At 33.6% G+C, this 12,791-nt stretch overlaps 1 protein-coding gene across 2 annotated transcripts in view; it reads right to left on the bottom strand.

Annotated features, from left to right (window-relative positions):
* LOC126740106 (fatty acid-binding protein, adipocyte) overlaps positions 1-12,791 on the bottom strand; it is a 484,513-nt gene that overhangs the window by 219,394 nt on the left and 252,328 nt on the right. The window lies entirely within an intron of this gene.

Genomic DNA, 12,791 nt, shown 5'->3' with positions numbered 1-12,791 from the left:
TTGGTTTCTTATCTAAATTTATCTTTAGAAATGTTATTTTACGTGAATATGTGATTTATTGATACGTCATTATGCCTTAACCTCCTCAGACCCCAGGTATCATATATGATACCTGAGATAATTTTTTTTTCGGCGCGCTGAAGCAATTCGCCTCCAGTTCCCGATGGTATCATAAATGATACATAGCCAAATATGCGCAACACATTTTTATTTTGCCGACGCACGCTGTAGTGGTGAGGTTAGATTAGTGTATTGTTTACATTTGCAAGTGCACGTTGCATCATTATGCCTTTTGATCAAAATAAGAGTAAGTAATATTGTTCTTGCTTTTTTATTGTTATATATTGACGGCAGGTAGCACATAGAACATGTGTAATAAAAAAAATCTCTCTTAGTAATCTAATCGTGCCGCAAATGGTAGACTTAGTAAAGGTATCACCAGTGATATCTTGGGTCTCTAAGACTACAAAAATAAATGAATTGCTAGAAATTTGTGTGTTAAATATAAAATCAGATTTTGGGTTTTTTTAATTATTTGCCTTGTTCAACATCATTATTTCGTCACTCGTCTATGAAATAATTTTTAGGGGCCTTAACCAGCTTCGAGCTAGAAGAATTAGTTCTTAATCTGGACCTAGACCAATCAGATATCGGCGATTTATCGTCGGAGAGTGGGGATGAAGTAGATGTGGACTTGGATTTGGTTAATATTAACCTTGATCATCAGGATGGATTAAAAAGTATAGAGGATATGGAGATGGCAGAAAAGGCTATGAAAAAACTTGGTCCCGTGTCCGGGAATTTGAACCATTCCAGTTTAACTTTAAAAACTAGAACATTTCCACTCAATTAAATCAACCAAGTATGTACCTAAGAAAATACATTTCTGATACTTTCTTTGAACAAATGGCACTTTTCACAAATATGCGTGAGGTTATTGAGACAGGCCGTTCCCTTGAAACTTCTGAATATGAATTCTTTGCGAAAATTCTTTGGAGCTTCCATGTTGATTGGAATTTATGGTCTACCGAGAATAAGGATGTACTGGGCGCGAAGTACAAGAGTACCCATTGTTTCAGACACAATTTCAAGAAATCGGTACTTTATATTGCGATCACGGGTAAAACTTGTAGAAGATCAGAGAAGAAAAAATAATAGATAGATTCTGGAAAGTAAGGCCTTTATTGGACATGGTGCAAAGAGCATGCCGTTTAAATGAACGAACGAAAACAGTGTCAATAGATGAACAAATGATTCCTTTTCATGGCCAAGTAAAAATGCGACAATTTGTTAGGGGTAAGCCAAATCCAGTGGGATTATTCCTCAAGCAGATTGCGAGCAAAGTGATTCTGATGAAGAGCAGGTAACGCCCCGAAAACAAAGGAAAATTCAGCCTATTCCAGATAGAAGAGAGAGGAAGCAGGGAAACACTCATCTACCAGTATTTACCAAACACGACCAGAAATCCAGATCAAAATGTCGATATCCGTGGTCGATAAATGTGGTAAATTGACATTTGCTAAGTGTGCCTCATGTGACGTATATCTTTGCTGCTCCGTTGAGCAAAACTGTTTTGCTCTTTTTCACCAATAAAGCTTTTTTTTGAAACTTTTTTTGTATTTATTTAAACCCAAGGTATCAAATATGATCTTGATTCCTTACTTTTTCAAGTAAAAAACAAACAAAAAATATTTTTTTTGATATTTTGTTGTTTTTTGGGCCCAACACTTTACAAAAAAAGTACGTGTTTAAAAAGATATGTTTTCATTTCACCTTGGGTCTGAGGAGGTTATGGTAAACTTAACGGTAGTCATATGGTTAGAACCTTTCACGCGATACTCTAATTGCAAAGTTTTGCCACTAACCAAAATTTTAACCTCATTCCCAAGATGCTAATCGTTAGCGAAACACATATACAGGGTGATCCATTTAACTTGAGACATCGCAATATCTCGAAAACTAAACATGTATCCAGAAAATGTTTTATGTGAAGTTTGAATGGTTTCTAGGGAGCCATTAAACTGACGTCATTGGTTTGACCTTGAGTGGACGTCTTCAAGGCCAAATGAAGGTCAACTTTACTTTTTTGCATAGAAACCTCTATTTTCTTAATAGTATCTGATTTAGCGTTAAAAAATAAGTAACTTTCATCTTACACTTTTTTACATGCGACCTCTCCTTGTCAAGATATTAATTCTTGATTCTTTAACGAATTTTTTCCTTGACAATGACATTATAAACAGCAATAGCTTCGGTTCAGCAATTCTTTAATATTGTTGTGACAAGGCATTGTTGATTAATGATCAATGCAAGTTGTTATGATGCGAAAATTTTCTATAGTGAACAGATCTCACGTGTTTATCCCAGGTATTTCGGGCGATTGTAAACAAATATTGATGAACAAAGTAAATGAAAGATCATTTTGGTTCAGAGTATTCATTCAGTTATCAAGTATTTGACTATTTTGTTGAGTGACTATAGATGCCTAACAATAAATGAAAAAGTTCAAATGGTCCTTATCTATCGTAAATCTGAACGGAATATTAATAGAGCCATTGAACTGTTTACCATGCGACATCCTCAACGGCGACTTCCATCGCGAGCATCATTTTATCGTGTAGTGAACCACTTTATAGAAGATGGAAGTGTGAGAATGATAAATCGATCATGAAAGAGAAGCATTACAATTTAATCAAATTGCCGTCTTAGCTGCAGCTGCCCATAATCCTGGAGTCAGGTCACGATCAATTTCTTCTGCTTCTGGAATCTCCAAAACAAGTGTCCTGAGAATTTTGAAACGCCACAAGTTTCATCCGTATCACTTGTCGTTACATCAAGAGCTTCATGATCGGGAATGATTTCCAAAATCGAGTGTTGTTTTGTGAATGGGCCCAAAATCAGTTGCATGAAAATAACAATTTCTTTCTGCGCGTCTTATTCACCGAAGAAGCTTCATTTACAAACTATGGTGTAGTTAATCGTCATAACATGCATTATTGGGCAGTTGAGAATCCCAGGTGGTTTCGAGCGATAGAACATCAGCGGCCATGGTCTGTGAATGTCTGGTGTGGCATCATCAATGATAAAGTCATAGGACCCTATTTTATTGATGGTGTCCTTACAGGCCAAAAATACCGTAATTTTTTGCTGGAGATTTTTCTACTAGTGTTTTTGGAAGATGTGTGTTTTGAAGTGAGACTAAATATGTGGTACCAGCATGATGGTTGTCCTGCACATTATTCACGCGTTGCGCGCCAAGTGTTGGATCGTCACTTCAATGGACGTTGGATAGGTCGCGGTGGAGTAGTCCACTGGCCGCCACGGTCACCTGATTTGACGCCCTTAGATTTTTTCTATGGGGTTATTTGAAGGAGATCGTATATCGTGATCCACCAATGACTTCCGAAAATATGAAGCTGCGAATCACGGAGGTTTGCGGGAAGATAACTACGCAGATGCTGCACTCTGTTCATCGATCGTTTAGAAGGCGAGTCGAAAAATTTATAGAAGTGGAAGGTCAACACTTTGAACATTTATTGAAATAATTTTCTGACTTTTTTTGTTTCAATTTCTTTTATTAGAACTTTGTACGTTTTATTTTTAAGTTTTCGATTCTGTTGATAATAAAATTCGATCATAAGATACTTTCACTCCTTTTGATAGATCATCAGATACTACCTACAAGGGCAAATGTCATTGTCAAGGAAAAAATTCGTAAAAGAATTAAGAATTTATATGTTTACAAGGAGAGATCGCATGTAAAAAAAGTGTCAGATAAAAGTTACTTATTTTTTAACGCTAATTCAGATACTCTTAAAAAAAATAGAGGTTTCTATGCAAAAAAGTGAAGTTGACCTTCATTTGACCTTGAAGACGTCCACTCAAGGTCAAACCAATGACGTCATTTTATGGCCCTCTGGAAACCATTCACACATGAAACATTTTCTGGGTACATGTTTAGTTTTCAAGATATTGCGATGTCTGAAGTTAAATAGACCACCCTGTATATATATAAATATAATATAACATAAAATATGCACTAAATGACCTTCTTGGCAAAGTTGCTTAGTAAAACACAAAATTGGAATATTGAAAAATTTATCTCTTATCCTAGCATAATATATTTCTATTCTATATGTTGCTCTTAGGATCATCGCATTTTACATGCACCGCAGAATAGAAAAATCTAACAGTGATTTTAAAGAGAAACTTTTGATGATTTGTTTTAATCTCGCTCTATAGGTATTAAAAAAATGCTATTTTTAAATATTTCATTTATTTCGACAATTAAATTAAGTGTCTAGAATTTGCGTCATGGTCGAACTAGGGTAAATCGTAAAAAGTAGACATATAAATATTATTAGTAATGTAAGCAAGTACAGAGTCCATTATTAAAATTATTAGTCGATTTGTTGTTTTTTAAAAAATTATTATTATTTAAGTTTCCGATCTAATAAATATTTTATATGAAACTACGTTTCTCATATTTAGGAGGATGTTTTAATTCATAAACTTAAAAGAATATTTATTTCAGGACGATTTTGACAAATTAATCATCCTGCATGCAGACCTCGTTTCACCACAACATAAAATTTCATAGCATCTACACTGGAATGAAAAAAGAGGTTTGAGCCTTCAAAGTAGATTCTAACTCATGAGTTAAATCTCTATAGAAATAATAGAGCCAGATATTACCGTTGAGGTTCTCCGAGATCGCAAAGCACTATCTAATTTTCTTTGCTTTTTATTTCCCATAAAAATGTTATGAACCGCGATGGGTTTTTATGTTAACAGGGCCTATTTTAGATGTTTTCGAGCATCCTGTATAGATATTTATGTATATTTTATTAAATGTTTGTAGAGAATTCTTAAATTAAGTGCTAAAATTTGAGGCCATGTTACTGGGACTAAGTTAAAATATTTTTTTCTATAAATATGCATTCTATGAGTTCCAGCCGTTCAAACCTCAAACCGTGTCAAGTGACGAAAAAAAAGTAATAAATTTCTGAATTATGGCTATCCATATAATTATGACGCACATATATATAATAAAAAATATTACATAGTTGTCTTTAATAATAATCTATAATAATTACAAAGAATTTAGATAAGTAATTTAGTTAATGACATAGATGTGTAAAGTACATAGTACATAAACGCCCAGACTATTTCGCTTGACTCAAATAAAATAGATTATCTTTGATAGAAACTATATTAACTCCAGGCATATGCTCCTTAAATTTATATAATGAACTTTTTAATAACTCATTACGATTTTAGTATAAAAGATTAAGGGTTTGAGTTAAAATTTAACAGATGAAAAAAGGGGCTTGGTCCTATCTTGTAGATCACAAAACTATCGGGCTTTAATAAAATCTCATTCAAGCTTTAAGAGTTATGAAATTTTGAAAATCTTTTATAATTGTCATTTTTTATGATTTTTTAAATAATTTTTAAATTATGATTGAGGTTTTAATCATAATTTAAAAATTGTTTAAATAATGAGGTTTTATTTGCTGATCTCAGTGGGTTAATCTGACTCTGCATATCACATAAATACAAGAATATGAAGGATCCTAAGTTTCGGATTTTAAAATTTTGACAAAAAACTTTTCAAATTTCATTTATATTGACATAATCGACTTCGCGCCATAGATTACAAAACTCTGACTCGATATATATCGAAAACTCTGACTCGAAAAATAAATTTTTAATTCTGATAAAAATAACAAAATTCTCAGCAGTATTTGGTTTTAAAATAATTCAAATCATATCTAAATAACAGAACCTAGAAAGTGGGTTTAAATAGTCAAATTTAAAGTAAGCTTTATTGTTAATAAAACAAATAAAATTTACCATAAATGCAAACAGAATACAAACACTCTTAAACAGTCGTTTGTTTAAATAGCCTATTACCTAGTTGCATTATTACATAAAATTGTGTACACATTGGCATTTAAATTTTACTTAGTCGCAAAGTCTAAGATTAAACATTAAAAATTTCACAAGAAAAAGAAAAATCTAGAAGACATATAAGCACAGACTCCAGAAGTATATAAGCATTAAATGTGCAAGGTTATAGTGGGTCTTCTTAAGTAGGCCTTTTAAGTATATGTCTACAACATTTAACTGTTACGACCCCTTTAATGTTGGATGCTAGGTGAATATCCATAAATCCTCATAAAAAATGTATTTTTAAGTAAAAGTGGAAGAAAAGTGAAATAGGTAGTTGTAAATTGTTTTATTATCGTGTTACGTACGTAGAGTTTTCTGCTATGAATTTATGTCGATTTTCATCATGACCGACATAACAACTCCCCAACCTAACATTTCCCCCAAGTTGTTATCAAGGATGATACCAAGAAATTCTTAATCTTAAAACCTTATTATTACCGGTAGTAATAAGGATTTTGGTTTTAATAAAATTTGTTAAAGAAGGGTTTGAATCAAACTTGTCCCGTATCATCTGAGGATCCATCAATAAGGTCGGGCGTAAGAAACTGGGTATTTGGAACTAATGTTCTGAATACCCAGAACAGCAAAAACTGCCTGTCTCATTTCAGGGGCTTTCGTCCATCTTTGAAGGCTCAACTTATCTAGCAGACTTTTCATTGATGCAACTGCTACACATTTAGCTATTTCGATTATGGGTCCAGACCCCACCGGCCGTTTCGTAGATCCGACTCTAGTAAGGGTTCGTTTTCTCGTTTCTAGCATACTGAGTGGCCAGACTCCCAGATAGCCTGAACCCTGCAGCCCACCTTCACCAGTTACTCCAGGACCTTTATGGACTCCAGTACGAGCTTGTAGATAATTTTCTCGGCCGTAATAACTTTAATGACAGCCCTACTATCCAAGCAAATTAATTCGACTGTATTGCGGTATAGTTTTAAATTTTCTGCCACTCCTGTCTGCCTGCGATGTGAGTCACAAAAACCCTTGCAAGCCACTATCTCAGGTGCCATTGAGTCACTGCCCCTAAGAAAGAAAGGGCATTTCTGTGCTGCCTCTGACCAGATTTTTGAAATCGAACTGTCCTGGAGTAACTGCAACTGCACGTCAACTGCAACTGCAACTGCAACTGCACGTCACCCAAAGACAAAAGGGGTGGTGTGCAAAAGTACTTCTCTTTATGATTAGTAGATCTAATTTTCTTATGGTTGTTCCTCAGATCACCCAAGAGGCACCATTTGTCCAGTATACGTGTAGGGCTCCCATCATCGGCCCTGCATTGTGGTGGCGTCCTTCCCTGAGCAAACGATTACCAGGTCATCAGCGTAGGCCTGTGTGTATAGGTTGGCCCTGTTTAAATATTTGATCAGGTTGTCGATTACTAGGCACTATAAAAATAAAGACAATACTTCTTGTAGGGAGTTCCCAGCGGCCAACGTTTTGACAACCTTACTGTTGAGCTGAGCAGATGCATTACCTGGAGCACCCTTTACCTTTCTCACCAGGTGGTGTAGAGCCACGTGGATTTGCCCACCTGGTAGGCGTATTGTTGGAAACTTGGTGTTTTAACCAAGATGCTTTCTTTTAAATATCGGTGAATCAGCCTCTCTATTGTCTTCAGCCAAAAACTGTTAAGGCTGATTGATCGGTACGATTTGGGTTCTGTGTGGCCCCCATTTCCTTTAACTTTCACATCTCGTTATAACTTTTGGACGTAGGCCTGAGAAAGGGAAGTGCTAAATAGTCCGACGATATATGGCGTTAGTACATTTAACCAATTTTGTAGAAGGCATGGATATATCCCATGCCCGGGGGCTTAAAGAGACAAAATGATTTTACGGCACATTTAACCCTCTATTCGATACGTTCGAGACCCGAGAGTTGCTAGGGCGATCCTGAGACGATTTGGGGCCTGGAAAGTGACCTTCAAGGTTTTCTGCTCATTGGTTGTAAATCTGGAAGTGACAGCGACTTCATTTTAGTACCAGGGACGTTGGACGGGCGTCCCGCGAAGAACCTTTTTACCGCCTTCAGCACTGATTTTTAGAGTCCCTGAGTATCTCAAACATCGTTAAACGATAATTTATTAATGCCTTAATGTTATTAACACAAAATTCTTTATCATTATCTTGTGCTGATCAACCATCAGTAGCCCTAATTAACGATATTAGACACGAAGACATGCATCCAAATTTTTAAGATTAACAGAATATATTAGAGAAACTACTAAAAATATTTGAAGAATGTATCATAAATTTTATCAGCTGAAAAATATATATTAAAACAAAAATTATACGGTATATGTAAAAATATACGGTATGGTATTGTAGTATGGGCGGCTCTTACAATAATGGCATTTCGATCTTTACTTATGTTAAATATTTAAGATTGTATTTAATTAAGGATAATGATACCCCACTGATGTCATTTATATAGAGAAAAAAAATGTAGAAAGAGAAAAAACGGGGTAGGTACATACATAAAAACCTCATCAATATTTCATTCAGATCTACAGTATGATTATATGCAGAATTTAATTTCTAAGTGTCTAGTTGTTGTATAATGTATATTCACTAATATTATACACTTAGGAGTATGTAAGCTGATTTAAGTCTTTATTTTCCTACTACTAAATTGAACGTAATATATTTGATTTGCTTTAATTTTGATTTGAAAATCTTTAAAAATGGCGATTTTTTTTGGACCGAAAATTGTCAGTCATTGGGGTTAGAAGGTCGAGAGTATTAAGAAATAGTTTAGTATTAGAAATAGAATTTTAAAGAGTGAGACATAAATTTTCCTGCGATCATCTTTTGAAGTTAGGGTTTTCTTTTCGGATACCCCTATTCGTAAACTATTTTTTACGAAAAAAAATTAACTTTTTCTAATGACCAGTGGCCTAATATCCTCTAGTAGATCACAAGACTACTGGGACACAAGGGATCTAATTAGAAATTTTAGAGTTAGAGGACTTTCTTTTTTATTGACCCCAGCGGCCTGATAGATTACAAAACTATCAAGTTATGATAAGATCTATGTCAATCTTTATAAGTACTTTCCTTAAATGATTTCCAAATCTTTGGATAAAAAATTTTCGAAATATTAAAAACTGTTGCACGTATAATCCTGTAAATGATAAGTATCATTGGAATATAAACGTTAAAAATATTTAAAAAATTACTGGAATTGTAACTATTAAAGTTTTTCCGCAAACATCTTTCAAAGTTGAGGTTTTTTCATTTTGTAAAAAAAAATCTTAGTAGAAATTCAGGGGTAAAAGGACTTGACCTTTATGGTCATTTTTAATCTTGTGGGTGGTCTAGATCGAGAATGTAAAAAACTGGTTAAAGTGAGAAAAGATTAAGTCGCCTTCTATGAAACGTAAATTTACAATATTACAAGCTTCAAAATGTAGTAAATAGGAGGTACCGGAACACTTACCATTAGTAGAAATACTAGTTTTAGTAAGTATAAATTTAATCCCAAAAAGCATACAAATTTTCCAGATTTAGGAAAAATTATTGAGACAATATTGAAAATCATAGTATATAACTATATCCAATCTAAAAATCTCTTTAGAAACAAACAAAACATAGATATCTTTTGCGTATTGCACGCAAATGCAATTAGTTTACCAAATATTTATCCTTCCCAACAATTCTGTGTAACGGATATCCTGTTAAACAAAGACACATTAAAATTTAATTCTTATTTCATCGTTTTCCATTACTTAACAATAGTTTTTTCGAATTGGGGAGGTCATCAAAACTGAAACGTCATGAATTAGCGTATATAAATTCTCAAGGTAGCGGTCAACCACTTCCTTATTGTAATTATTATTTAATAGACTCGAAATAGTATAGGTTTTTTTAGAGTCCAACCAACCGGTTGTAAAAACCAGGTGGAAGTTAAAACTTGACGTGTGAATTTAATGTTAATTTTTACAGAATAATTAAAATTGTAATTTTGAATAAAATATGCCAAAGCCCATTAAAATATTCCGTCGTAGTGAATATAATAGGTAATATTCATGTACCGTTAATCATATTCGTCGTTTACTTAAACCAAAAAATCTTTGATTTAATAATAAAATATTGGAAACTATTTTTGATATGATTATTCCAAAATATATTGTTATGAAAATGTAAGTGCATTTATTATTATAATAGTTCTTGTACTGTTTTGCTCTTATTTTCTTGTTTAGATTCCATAATTAACTTTATTTAGGATACTACTTACGTTTAGTTTAATAGTTTTACCTATAGGATCTTATTTTTTGTAGTTCATCCTGTTTGACCCATTTGGGAACCAATTTAGGCTATAGGTTATTCCGGTGCCTCTCGGTGACCACTCGCCTGTTACCTATGGGAGGATTAAAAAGTTGGCGGACACATACAGAGAGCCAAATGTTTTGCAATGTAAATGGTGCAAATATTAGCATACATATATTTACCTATTTTTGCTCATTAAATTTCGCCGTGTAATGTTCTCAACTCGTTTAAAAGATGAAACTCGCAATTGAATATTTTATTTTTACGACACAAGATTTTTTTTAAAAGTTGTATTAAAAAAAGGGAAGAAATTGTTGGATAGTTTTCATGTCAGTGCCGTGGGGGAAGAAACTGATGATGACGTCTTCAGAAAGCTCTTTAGGATTAACTAGAAACTCTGCTTCACTCTTAGATTTGGACCAAGGAAAAATTATTGGGTTGTAAGCTTATTGATTTCTGGGATCATTCGACTTTTCTTTCCCTTCAAAACATGAACTGCTATAGCTACAATTATTCTGGGGATGCACGATTACATACGCTAAAATAAATATTTTTTCAGATCAAAATTAAATTTAGCAACAATAGCATTATAATTGTAAATTCTAATTGAAAGTAGTCGTCAATTTTTTTTTAAAGAGGTTTTCTTAAAAAACAGCAACTTTAAGGCATACACGCTGCAGATAGATTAATACCATACGGACTCAACATCCACCATCTTTGGAATCATTTCGGGACAAAATGTGCTTGGGGAGGGGGCAGTGTAACGATATTGGCAAAGCTGCGAACATCAGATGTGCTTCGTCTATCAGGAATTATCGCGGTGACTCTAGCGGGCAGATCGTACGATATCTTTGGAGAGCCGTGGAAGGTTAGCGAATCTTCCGGAACTATGGTCTGCTAAGTATATAAGGAGTCTACTCCGCCAGGAGACCAGTTCAAGTCGGAATATTAGCGCGATATTTAAATCGACATAAATACTGTGTAAATAAATATTTATAGAAGTCTTAAGTAATACTTTTTTCCCTTCAAGACTGTGGTCCTTATCTTAAAGCTCTAGATGAAACAGTAGGCTTCTTTGGTATCACATTGGATACAGGTTTAACTTGGAAGTCACATATTGAAGAACTCTCCTCCAAATTATCGAGGTGCATATTTCTGTTAAGAAACTGAGCCATCCCAGTTTCAACTTGTATACCGAGAAGCCTTTTTTTTTGGATATTTCCACTCCCTAATGACCTATTGTTTGTTTAACTGGAGCCATTCTGCTTATACTTTTAAAATATTTGCATTACAACGAAGATGCGTGAAGGTAATTTCTGGTATTGAAGACTTTACAGATCGCGTAATGGTACATCTTCTTATGGGATACAGTTTTTTAATATGTTGCCGATCTCTGCTAAGAGACTAAGAATAAGATTAGGTACTGCCTTAATTAAACATGCCTTTTACTCTCTTGGTCCAATTTATGTACTGATATGTAGGCTAATTGCTCTTTGACTTGTGTTCCGGGTTGTAATTGGTTTTACTCTGTTAATATTGCGTCATTTTATACATATATGAATATTTTTTTCTTGTGTTAATAGTTAGTTTTATTGTATTTTTGTATTTATTATTTCTTTTTTTTTTAACTTGTGAAAGAGTAATTTTGACTTGTTAGCACTAATAGATGAAATAAATAAAAAGTCGTGTTTATTAGTTTAAGTGTGTAAATAAATCAGTTGACTATTTTTGTGCGTCGAGTGTTTTAATTCGACTTAGTCTCTAGAAAATCTAAACTCGACTAAAGTCTTTATTTTTTGCCATTAGCTGACTAAATTGGTTTTTACCAAAAATTAGAATCAGTTTGTAATAATGGACTATCCCCTCTATAATATCTTTAAACAATCGTAGATCTCTTTTGTTTTCCATTCTTTTCTGAAATGCTTTTCCAATAAATGGTTAAGATCCCCTATGTAGGCAGGACTTACTGCTACGATCTTCTGGGTTACATGTCAAAATATAATCCGTTAGATTTATAAAGATTAAATAAAAAAAACAATTTTGAAAGAACACAAAGCTTTTAAAAAAACACTCGTTTTTAATCTTCTTCCGAAGATGCTAACTTCGTTAGCTAACCAAGTGTTTGAGAATAGAATAATAAGCTTGATTTGAGTGCCACACCAGTTGCCAACAATAGGAATAAACCTTGTTATGTCAAATTCTGGTATCCCTAGACATGCTAAATGACTCTCTTCTTCTCGAATATTCATCAGGTGTATACAAAAATTTTAATGTTTTAAGTGGATCTTACGTTATATTCTATTATGTCTAGTAATGAACACAAATGTTCATGTTACAAATATACGTTTCTAAGCTTCAAATTTTGACCTTAATTGTTACAAGGTTTTTGAGGTACATAAAAGGCTCTTATATGATACTGTAGCATTTTAACCGTTCGTTAGGTGTGAATTAAATAATACTCGATGCACAAAAAATAGGGAACTGATTTATTTATACATACTGATTTATTAATTTTCCAACTGCACTGCACTGAACTGTCAACTACTTCCCAGCGACTTGGCTCCTTTT

This window comes from Anthonomus grandis, chromosome 9 (assembly GCF_022605725.1).
Source record: "Anthonomus grandis grandis chromosome 9, icAntGran1.3, whole genome shotgun sequence".
NCBI lineage: Eukaryota > Metazoa > Arthropoda > Insecta > Coleoptera > Curculionidae > Anthonomus > Anthonomus grandis.
This window is presented reverse-complemented; position numbering and strand designations above follow the sequence as displayed.